The sequence below is a fragment of the Mandrillus leucophaeus genome, unplaced genomic scaffold (genome assembly GCF_000951045.1).
Source record: "Mandrillus leucophaeus isolate KB7577 unplaced genomic scaffold, Mleu.le_1.0 Scaffold123, whole genome shotgun sequence".
NCBI lineage: Eukaryota > Metazoa > Chordata > Mammalia > Primates > Cercopithecidae > Mandrillus > Mandrillus leucophaeus.
The window spans coordinates 2,009,561-2,022,331 of record NW_012100654.1 but is presented as its reverse complement, the minus strand read 5'-3'; positions in this window follow the sequence as shown (position 1 = coordinate 2,022,331).

Below are 12,771 nucleotides of genomic sequence, written 5' to 3'. Positions count from 1 at the left end.
CTCCTGGGGTGGTAGGAAGCTATTATACAAGCTGGCAGCCCTTGACCCTGACACCTACTCTTGCAGGTGGGAGGTGTAATGCACAATTCTGATAAAACATGAAGACTCTGGCAATAGTACTAAAACTTGTGTGATATGAATGGGTTTGAGGCAGTAATTCCAAATTGAATTTATCTGAAGGAGATAGTCAAGAATGTGGACAAAGATTTAGCTGCATAGATGTTCATTACAGCATTGTTTACAATAGAAAAAGGAAAAGAAAGAACAAACCTAAAACTCTTTCAGCGGGGGAGGGTCACGCATCTTGCCCAAGTCACAGTCAAAAAGCAGGAGGGCCAGGCAGCCTGCTCCAAACCCAGGCCCCTCGCCCGCCAGCTGTGCTCAGCTGGAAGGGAAAATGGTGGAGAGGAGTATGGTTTCCAGTTGGGAGTGCTGAGGAAATAATGCTCTTAAGTATGGACTGTTACTTGAAGCCTGTATATTAGGAATGTATTTATATTAGTCAGAAAATACATTTAAATGATAGTTAACATCCATAATGCCCAAGATGGTGGCAAAGAGGGTATTAGTTAAAAATGTTCTGAGGATAAAGTTAAAGTTGGGGGTTAAATTGGGCAAGAGTAAGTCATGTGTAGCATCAAATGCCATTTGTCAAGGCAGGAGGTTCAGGGTCAGAGCAGGTGTGTGGGATGCCCAAGTCCAGTCCAAGAAAGCTGCCCTGTTACTCTGGAAAAGTCTGTACCCAGCCTGGCCACTGCTCAGAAGCCAAAGCTGGGCCACTGCTGGGTGCTGGGCCCCTAAAAAATAGCACCAAAACCAAACAGGATTCTGAGAACACTGTCCTTTCCCCATACATCCAAAACAATATGGACTCCAATATCAAATATGGGTGCCAACTGAGGGACACTGAGAAAGGGTGAGGACAGGACCACGTGACATTGTCGCTGATTACGTGACTCCCTGAAAACAACATTTAATTTTCCCCACTTGGAAATGGTATTTCTCTTTCTGCTTGGGAATGGGGACTGTGGGCACTGGTGAGAAACCTCTGTGGGGATGAATGGAATCACTTCTATTCATATGAATCAAACAAAAATGGCAAACCGTCAGACAAGTAGAAGCTGCAGGCAGAACCTACAGTTTGTATCTAAATACCACACACACATACATGCGTACATACATACACACACACACCCCCACATATACCCCTCACACACATACGCACACACACACATACACATGCACACACATACACACGCACACATACACACATATACACACGCACACACACACATGCACACACACGCACGGAACAAGTTATCTCTCAGATCAGTGCTGCCTAAGTGATACTGAGTCACAAACACAATCTACAAGTGTACACTTTAAATTTTCTAGTAGCTGCATTTTTAAAATTAAAAAATATGAAATTAATTTCAATATTAATATTTTATTTCACTCAGCATATCCAAAATATTATCACTCAATGTGTAATTGATATAAAAATATTGAGATATTTTATATTCTTTTTTTGGTATTAAATGTTTAAAATCCAGTGAATGTTTTGGGAACCACATCTCAAGAGTTCCATAGCCACACGTGGCTGGTGGCTGCATCACTTGCCAGTGCAGTTCTAGATCGATGGTTCTGAACATTTCTCCACCCTGATTCACTCCTTCTAGAAGCAGTGGCTCACTTATTTGGGGTTAGGGGGTGATGATTGCAAAAAACTTCCAGAAGACATTCTGACAAACCTTCCTGAGAGAATCACTTCCTCCCCAAATCCCTTGAGAGTTACTGTTTTTATGCCTCTTGATCTGTTTCCTGTGGGTGATAATTAACAGAGGCTTCCTGGAGGGGGAGGGAAGTTGCCATGCATCTGGGCTCCTCTGGGGCCCAGTTCCAGACAGGCAAGACCCACGTGCAGCTAGAAATGGGACGTGGAAGGGCGTTTCCAGGGGTAGCCACAAGGCCTCCAAGTTCAACTTGAGAGCCTAGGGTTACAGACAGCAGTGGCCCACAGGACACGCTCCCTTTGTTCTACCTCTGGGAGCTACAAAGGCAAGTTGGTCTCCTGGGAGGAGGTGAAAGGTCTGAGGATGCTTTCTCTCTCCTCTTGGTTAACTGTACACAATAAGAAATTATTCCCCAAGGAAGCCAGAGAGAAGCGATTGTGGGGAAGCAGAAGGGACTCGAAACCCATGCCCCAAAGCTGGCCAGCTGTGAGCAAAGGGAAGGCAATGAACTTGGCTCCATTACAACCTTCAGACAAGGTGAGACTCAGCCATTGGTGAGTGTGACGGGGCCTTTGAGGAGGCAGCTTTGTTCCCTTCGTCTCCAGGGACCAGGAGTGGAGGTCCCAGAGCCCAGTCAGCTCAGGGAACTCCAGTGCAGTCTCCGAGGGGAAAAGAACGGCCACATGCAGACAGGGCAGGACCCACACTGACCTGCGCTCTCTTCCTGGAGGGGTGACTAAGGATGTAAGAAAGAAAAAATGCACGCTATAAACAAAACTAAAAGGCAGACAATAGTCCTGCAGTATCCTCAATGACCCTGCCACTAAAAACAGCTCAAAATGCTGAACAAAATATATTTTTAAAAAAATTTCTGAAAGCATTGCTGAGCTGGCAAGTAAGTAAAGAATCAAATCTTCTGAGGCCAAAAATGAACCATGACTAGGAATCCAGAGAAATGAGCTAATGTTGAGGCTGGCAGCTGCCCTGGAGGCACCTGTTCAACATTTGTGACCTTGAATTTCTGTTCTGATGGCTGCCGAGAATCAGGAGATGGGAGACACGATTCTCAAGGAGGGAATCCAACAGGAAACCACTGTGTAAAGCTGGGACTTTACACAGCTATGTCTTGGGTGTGAGGCAAATAGAAACAAACCTGCTCCACAGAAGGGCACAGCAAAGAAACCTGGCCCTTCAATCTTGGTTTCAAGTGAAAGAATAAATAAATCTCACCCAAGAATATATAACCATAAAGCTAGCCCTCGTATGGGTGTGCCGCATGTCACATTACCTCTGTGGTCTAAACTAAGGATGTATTTACGAGTGGTCCTGAATCCTGCGAATGTACTAAAAACCACCGAATTGTATACTTTCAAAGGGTAAACTTTATGGCATGTGAATCAGGGGCCTCCACACCCAGGCCACGGACTGGTAGCGGTCCATGGGTTATTAGGAACCAGGCTGCACAGGAGGAGGTGAGCAGTGGGCGGGCGAGCATTGCCACCTTAGCTCCGCCTCCTGCCAGCTAAGCAGTGGCATCAGATTCTCAAAGGAGCAAGAACCTTATTGTGAACTGTGCATGTCCGAAAGATCTAAGTTGCATGCTCTGTCTGAGAATCTAACGCCTGATATGATCTGAGGTGGAAGAGTTTCATCCCAACCCCCAGCCTACCCCACTCCACCCTATCTGTGGAAAAATTGTCTTCCATGAAACCGGTCTCTGGTGCCAAAAAGGTTGGGGACCACTGATGTAAATTATATCTCCAACACACACACATCCTGTTAATAATGGAGCAGAGGCGGTCCTGATGGATAGTGCCTTCAGGTACCTGTATTGTGTAGACACAAATACAAATGCTCTCCAGATAAACATATCTTCAAACCAGTTGTTATCACTTATTGATAACATTCTAAGGAATAAGAGACCACAGTCAAAAATCACAAAATACATGAGAAAATGAGGCATCCATGAGGAAACAAGACATCCATACCTCTTTGTCTGGTAACTCTAGTATTTGAAGTCTTTGCTTGTTAAACAATTGCCAACAAATTAAACAAGCAAAGACTTCAAATGCTAGAATTACCAGACAAAGAAGTATACAAAACTACATTAGAAAAAAATGTTTAAAAAAGAGACTATAAATAATAACCCAAAATATTTGAAACAAAGCTAGATGGAAATTCTAGAAATAAAAAAGTAGTAATTGAAATTTTAAAAACTCAACAGCAGATTAGATATGACCAAAGTGAGAATTAGAAAATAATTATAATTCACTAGGTATGGTGGCTCACACTTATAATTCTAGCACTTTGGGAGACCAAGGCAGGAGGATCACTTGAGCCCATGAGTTCAAGACCAGCCTGGGCAACATAGTGAGACCTTGTCTCTACAAATAATAAACAAAATTAGCTGGGTATGGTGGTGCATACCCGTGGTCCCAGCTACTTGGAAGGCTGAGGTGGAAGGATCGCTTGAGCCCGGGAGATGAAGGTTGCAGTGAGCTGTGATTGTGCCACTATACTCCAGCTTGGACAATAGAGTGAGACCATCTCGAAAGAAAAAAAAAAAAAAGAGTTAGAAAATAAATGATAATAGAATGCTCAAAATGAGATTTAAAAACAGAAAAATATGAAAAAGAGGTTAAGAGACAAAAAGAATGAGAAAGTCCAACACACAATGGATTGGAGTTTAGGAGGAGAAAACAGAGAAAGTAGAAGTGAAAATATTTCTTTAATTTTTATTGTTTTATTTTTTATTTGAGACAGAGTCTCACTTTGTCACCCAGGCTGGAGTACATCTCAGCTCACTGCAACCTCCACCTCCTGGGTTCAAGCAATTCTCATGCCCCAGCTTCCTGAGTAGCTGGGATTACAGGTGTGCCACACACCTGGTTAATTTTTTTGTATTTTTAGTAGAGATGGGGTTTCACCATGTTGGCCAGGCTGGTCTCAAACTCCTGACCTCAGGTGATCTGCCCACCTCAGCCTCCCAAAGTGTGGGGCTTATAGAAGTGGTAATATTTCAAAAGGTAATGGCTGGAAAATTTCCCAAACTAATGAGAACTATAAACCTTCATTTTATGGCGGCTTCTTAGGAGACTAAATTGGAAAAGAAACATATACCTCTATCATAGTGAAACTACACAAAAACCACAGACTAAGACTAGGTCTTAAAAGCAACCAGAGGGGAAAAAAATGATAAATCATCTATAGAAGGTGACAATTACAGCTGATTTCTCAGCAGTGACAATGGAAGCCAAAAGACAGTGGATAAATATTTTCAACGTGCTGAGAGAGAAAACTATAATCGTACATTCAGCAAAGCTATCTTTCAGAAACATCTTCAGACTATCAAATAAAAACACGTTCAGTCAAAATTAAGCTTTTCAACCATTCCTACCAAAGGAAATTATAACAAATTTCTTTCAAGCAGAAGAAAAACAATCCTTAATGAAAGATATCAGATGCAAGTCAATGTAATGAGCACAGAAAACAACACATGTGTGAATAAATCTAAAGGAACACTGAATTTATGAAATAATAACAATAATTTCTCATTTGTGAAATAAAACAAGATGGAACAAATCCTGCATAACAATAGCTCATAAGTCTGGCATGGGATAATTAGAATCATGTTGCGTAGGAGAAGGTTAACTTTGAGTTTTGTGAAAAACGCATTTAAAATATCTCTCTAAAGAATAGAAATAGAGGCCTGGCATGGTGGCTCACGTCTGTAATCTCAGCACTTTGGGAGGCCGAGGTGGGAGGATTACTTAAGGCCAGGAGTTTGAAACCAGCCTGGGCCACATAGTGAGACACTGTCTCTATCAAATAAAAAAAATTAACCAGGCATGGTGGTACATGCCTGTAGTTGCAGCTACTTGGGAGGCTAGGGTGGGAGGATCGCTTGAGCCCAGGAGGTCAAGGCTGCAGTGAGCTGTGATGGTGCCACTGCACTTCAGCCTGGATGACCGAGCAAGACCCTGTTTCAAAAAAAAAAAAAAGAATAGAAATAGAATGTGTCACTTCCAAATTGGTAGAGCTTGGAATGATAGAAAATGAATACTGCCTAAAACCAAATATTAAAAAAAAATCAATAATAGATAGCAACATAAGCAGGTTAGAGATATGGAAAAAAATACTAAGATAATCAGTTAAAAGGGTTGAGAATGTTTGATTGTGGGGAACAAAAAATGATGATGATAGGAGTAATCAGAGTTTTATTACAGCCTTATACAATCTATTTGATCTTCAAACTATGTATAAGTCTGACAAAAATAAAAGCTATATTTGTAAAAAGTTGAATGACAAAAAAGGGTAAATGTCTGCAGTGCCTGATAAAAATGTTTAGCATCCTTAACACACAAAGAACTTTTTCAAATCCCTAAGATGTACCCCTCGTAGACAAAGAACATGAATGTGCAATTCACAAAAGGAAATATATAAGTGGAGAATAAATACATGAAAGCGTTGTTGAAAATCAAGGTACAAACCCAAACTAGAAAAGACCTTTTATATTACTTGTTTATTTTTGCATATCAAATTGGCAAAGATTTAAGAATAATATCTAATGTCGTTACAGGTACTTTCATACGATATTGGTAAAGATACAATTAACAGTCTTTTTGGTGAGGAATTTAGCAATCCATTGCAAAAGCATTAAAAATAGGTATATATTTTGGCCCAAGAATTCCATTTCTGGAAATGAGTTCTAAGGAAATGATTAGGAAGTGTGCAAAGTTTCGGGTATAAGGAAGTTTATCACAGAATTGTTTATAATAATGAAAAGTGGAAACAACCTAAATTTCGACAATAGGGAGTTAGTTAACTTAATTACGAGACAACAACATTTTAAAGGACTGACCAAAATATATTGTTGATACAGTTTTTCTTATGTATTATGCTCACACTATATTGTTAAATGCAAACACAAATTACAAAATAGTATGTATCATATGATTCCATGTTATTAAAAATATATCTATGACAAATGTGTCTCCTAAGAAAAAGAACAAAAATGGTTGGTATCTTGATAAAAGGATCCCAGGTCTACAGACCTGGAGAAGCCACTTAGGAATGGGCTTTCTGGGATCCCCAGACTGCCTCCTAAGGTAGGTGAAGTCTGTAGACCTTTTATAGAAAGTTGGCTCATGCAACTTGCTACTAACCAAGTGTGCAGGTAGGAGTTCCAGTGACATTTCTGAAACATAATATAAGCATGTGAGTGGCTTTTGATGGCATAGCTGAAAGACTGATGAGTTTCCTTGTGCCTTGGCTGCTCTGCCCCTGGATGCCTAACTACTCTCAGTAACAGTCCTGGCTGTAACTGGTGGCTCATGACCACCTCCCCAGAGCAGCCAGACACAAGATACACCCTTGGCCAGTGCAGCCACTGCTGGCCCCTGCTGGCCCCAAAGACCTGCCTTCTGTGGTTCCACCTCCACTTCTTCTCCTTAGTCAGCGGGCACCAGAGTCGCCTGCACTGGTGAGAAGCTACTACTTTCCGTGTCTCTAGAAATTCAATTCTTAATAAGAGAGGCAGTGGGGGAATGCACAGACTGTAGTTCAAGTGAGACCATGGAGGTTAGACTTCTGGCTCCACCTCTTTCATACCCTATGATCTTAAGTGAGATTGTTAATTTCTCCATGCCCCAGCTTGCCTTTTGTAAAATGAGGATATTAACAGTATCTCCCTCACTGGGTGGTTGTGAAAACCAGTGGAATATAGACATGTAAGAGCGTAGGAAGAGTACCTGGTACATAGTGAATGCTACATACGTCATAGCTATTAAATGGATTTAGGGTTGTCAACTTTTAAGAAATAGATTTGGGTAGACGACCTTGGCAGGCACTGCTAATCAATCAAAGCTCAGTGTCCTAATCCTTCTTCAGGTAGTGGACCAGAGCCCGTACCAGAGCGGCCCCAGGCTCCCAAGCCCTCTTGGAAGCTAGGAATCCACTCTGACAAAAGCACTGAGGCTAGACAAATGGCTGCAGGAACAGTCTGGGCCTCGCTGAATTCCACTCCACGACACCTCTCCTAGGAGGTATAGGGAGAGCTTAGGGCACACAGGGTGAGACCTGGGACCACCTCCAGCACAGCAAGCTCTTGAAGTCACTGGCTCATGCAATTTGCTACTAACCAAGTGTGTAGGTAGGAGTTCCAGTGACATTTCTGAAACATAATGTAAGCGTGTGAGTGGCTTTTGATGGCATAGCTGAAAGACTGATGAGTTTCCTCACTGATCCTTGGGAAACAATATGAAACAATATGAAAGACATCCCACTGTCCCCTATTGAACTCCGGGTGCCCCTCTATATCTCTTATTGCCTACGAACTTTTCCTTAGGAAAGGGATTAATAAACCACACAGCTGGGGCAGGCAACACCCCTAGCCCACCCCTACTGCCGCTGGAGGTCTTGTTTGACTGTGAACATCCAAGTGCTTTACACCATTCCCAGTGGCATCTCAGCAGGGACAACGGGTCAAATGCTAAAATATGTACTGAAGTCCAATGACTGATCCTTTCTGAAGCCCTGAGTTAGTTAGGGCCGCTGTGGATGAATTCTGTTGAGGGCATGGCTCCCTATTCAGCACCTGTGTAAACCCTGAATAGAGAGTAATTTGGAATAAACCTGCCACATGGGGGGCGAGGTGTCAAAGAACCTGCTCTTATTCTTGGTGGAAAAGAGAAATGACCATGGAGAAATGGAAAGGAGACAAGATTCCTCAAGCTTCAGAGCCTGCGCCCAATGAAGTCAGGAGTAAGGAGAAGAGGCTGTGCCCCCTCAGACGTTCATGGGGTGGGAGGGGGCACCCTGGAGGCTCAGTAGACTGGTGCTGTGCACCTCACCCGGGCCAGCTTCGCAGATGGTCGGAGATGATCATTCAAACCCCATTCACACCAACCCTCTTCATGTTGGAGACGAGACATCCCATTTCTCAGGTATCTTTTGAGCTGAAAATACCATCCTTCCCTCTGTACTTAGCCCCCTGTGCTGGGCTGTAACTTTCCCTTGTACCATGAATGGAGATTAAATTAACAAGAGAGTTTTATTGCTTGCTTTGCCTGTTTTTTTTTTTCCCTCCTAATTGACAACTTCCACTTCTGTAGCGTCTTAATGTTCCAAAACATCTGTTTGTGAACCAGCATCATCAGGGATGCTAGCACAGCCCAAGAATAGGATTTCCTAATTAGCAGCTGCTACAGAGTCAACTCCTTGCCACCCTCCACTCCCTGCCCGTGATTTGGGGCTTTTCAACTTGCATTGTTTCGGAGCAGTGGAGTGAGTAGGAGCATACAGGGAGTGTGCTGTGTTATCCAAAGAGGCAATTTCCTCCTGGAGGGTCCACCCCACCCCCACACCTCGGCGTCAACCCCCGCAGCGGGCCAAATGACAAGCACTGCCAGCTACAAGCTTGTGTTTCTGAGGCACACAGTTGAAGAACAAGCCCTTTATTTTCTTTTCCCTCCATTTGGATTCAGATTTCACTAACATCTATTTAGGGCTTACCACGTGCTAAACATTTTCACATGCATTATCTCATTAATACCCTGTCAAGCGGGTATTATTATCCTCATACGGCACATGGGGAAACTGAGGGTCAGAAAGATTAAGTGATTGTTCCAGGTCACGCACTCAATAGCAGTACAGACACAGTCTGAACCCAGGGCTCATTCCATCACACTGCATGCAGCTTATTCCGTGAGGCTTTAAGGCACTGGCCAGAAGAGCAGAGCCAAAAAAAAAAAAAGCCCCCCACAAAAAGCCAAACTGCAGCTTGAAACACAACTGTGCTGACCTTGTTTCTCCCTAAGAGGAATGAAATGCTGCCTATCACATGGGCTTTGGAATCAGACAGACTTGATTTGACAACAGCTGCACGTTATTAGCTAGAAGACTGAGCAAGAGGACTTCAAAATCAGCTTCTAACTCAGAGAGGATTTTTATGCATAACGAAAGAATAAGAGAGAAAGAGGGGAGCCATAATGGAGAACGAGCTTGAGGAACAAGAAAAGTCTGTTTTTGAAACGTGACGTTTGGGGTGATGTTACAACTTCCAAGTGAAAACGTCTGGCAGACAGTTAAAGATTCAGGACTGCTGATTAGGAGAAGGCCAGGATATGACATACGAAGGGAAAAATCAAGGATCAAGGACTGATTTTGGGGAAAACTTGAATGTGGAGACAGGAGAAGAGCCAGTGACAGAGACACAGATGACAAGGGAAGGATAGGATGAAATTAAAGGTAAGAGCCAGTGAAGAGGAAGGCAGTGAGACCAGCCCTACAGAAAGTCCCTAGGCCTTTCTAGGGTGTTGCCTGGTAGAAGAAAGATGAAAGTCATACTGCTTAAAAGGGAGAGGTTCCAGAACAGTAAGACACCGATCCCCAGCTGCGGAATTCCCCGTTCCTGCCTCCCCGGTAGAGCATTCCTGGGATCCTCAATTTGGGGTCTGGTGGACCACATTCAAATGAAAATATACCTACACTGTTGTAGATACCAGCAACGGATCCTTACACCTATGAGAGTGGGTTTCTTTGTCATTTTAAAACATTTTCCTAAAATTTAATTGTTCATACAGGAAGGGGAGAAAACAGACTCTTTTTCTTTTTTTTTTTAAAGGACTTTCAGCACCCTCCTTTAAAAATCCCCTTTGAGTATGATGGACGGCCACAGACTGAAGAGGGGCACAGCACTGTTCACAGGTCCTTGCCAGGAGAGTGAATCTGTGCTTCTCTTCCCACAGATCAAATTAAGAAAAAAATTCCCACGCATTTTACAATCGACAAAGTACTTTTCACGGGGTAATTTCACGGCCTAAATTATCCCTTTAGATTCTGACCCTCTGAGTGGCAGGCAGGAGGGTAATTCTTGCCCTGTCTTACAGAAGTGGAGACTGAGGCTCCGTACAGAAGTCACCTGCTCGGGTTAACCCAGAAAATAGGTGGCAGAGCGGAGACTAGAGACCAGCTCCTTCATTTCAGTGTCTTTCCTCACGGACCACTTTCAAACGAAAACCAGTGAGGACTGAGCAGAGAGAAGCTCTTGCTAAACTGATTTCCGGCGTGTGGCAAGCTCTACTAGCTAGCATCCACACTGCTTTACTTCCTTCATTCTGGCCAAAGTTACCTGGATTGTCTCTGGTGTCCCCATCCCTCTGCAAAGGTGACCACTACCCTTAGGAACCAAAGCAACCAGCTAGCCTGACCATCACAGGACTGAGGTCCGAGAGGAAGAGTAACAGTTTCAAATCTGCAATCCAACCAATGAGTAGCATTTATCAACTCAAAAAATACTTTCACACCCATTAGGAAGGCTATTATCAAAAACGAAGAATGGAAAAGAAGTGCTGGCAAGGATATGGAGAACTCAGAACACTCCTGCATTGCTGGCGGGAATGTAAGACGGTGCAGCCACTGTAGAAAACAGCATGGCAGTTCCTCAAAACCTTAAGAGTTATGAGTTGATCCAGCAATCCCACTTCTGGGTCTATATCCAAAAGAATCGAAAGCAGGAACTCAAACAGACACTTATGCACCCATTTTCATAGCATTATTCACAACAGCTAAAGATGAAAGCAACCCAGCTATCTATCAGTAGATGAAAGGATAAACAAAATGTGGTATATATGTACAATGGGATATAATTCAGCCTTCAAAATGAGGGAAATTCTAACACATGCTACATGGGTAAACCCTAAAAACATGATGGTAAGTGAAATAAGCCAGCCACAAAAGGACAAATATTATATGATTCCATTTTCATGAGGTATCAAGAATAGGCAAAATCACAGAGACAGAAAGCAGAATAAAGGTTTTCAGGGGCTGGGAGCAGGGAGGAACAGGAAGTTATTATTTAATGAGTTTCTATTTGGGATGATGAAAAATTTCAGTAAACAGATGGTGATGATGATTGCAACAACATTGTGATTATACTCAATGCCACTGAACTGTATAGTTAAAAATGGTTAAAATGGTAAAGTTTATGTTGTGCATATTTTACTACAATAAGAAATGTATGTATTTACTAGGCCAAGCACAGTGGCTCATGCCTATAATCCCAGCACTTTGGGAGGCCAAGGCGGGTGGATCACTTGAGGTCAGGAGTTCGAGACCAGCCTGGCCAACATGGCAAAACCCTATCTCTACTAAAAATACAAAAATTAGCCAGGCATGGTGGCACGTGCCTGTAATCTCAGCTACTAAGGAGGCTGAGGTACAAGAATCGCTTGAACCTGGGAGGCAGAGGTTTCAGTAAGCCAAGAGCATACCACTACACCCCAGCCTGGGTGACAGAGCAAGACCCTGTCTCCAAAAAAAAAAAAAAGTATGTATTTACTGAACACCAACCATAAGCAAGGCACTGTGAGGGTTACAAGGATGAATCAGGTATAGAATCTGCCTCCAGGAGTTCCAGGAGAGCTGGATCATGTTAATAGGTCTCTATGATGCTTCTGAGGTATGAGAAGGGGCCCCCCAGGGATAGAGACTGAGACTGTGCCTGGGAGTTTGGAAGGGGCAAGGCTGGGACTACAAACCCATCCTCCCTTCCACGGCTGTCAGTCCCAGTCCCCTTCAGATAGCAGGAGCCCTTCCCCTGCAGGCCCTCTTGGCCTGATACCTTCCCCCAAGGGTCCTCCCGATGAGGGGGATTTCAGGCCAGTGGCCAGCAGCGGGATATTCTGGGACATGCAAGAACCTTGGGGGCCTGTGGGAAGGTGGCTGCAGCCTCCCCAGAAAAGCAGCCACCCACTCAGCGAGGCCACTCTGGGCTGTGTTTTGAAACGCTGCTGCGGATGTAATGATTTTGGGTGGAGGACGTTTAGAAGCCAAATGAGTTTGTGTGAACAAAAGACTCAGCCCTCGATCTGGACTGTCCAGGGCTCTCGGGGAGTTTCGTTTCCTTCCTTGTTCTTGCCCTGAAAGAGGCAGCCCTAAGAAAAATCAAGCATGTTGGAAAGTGCTGGACTTGAGATTTGACGATCAGATTTTTAAAATGCTTCCCCTGCAAGCACTCTAGTGACGAAGAAAGTAAAAC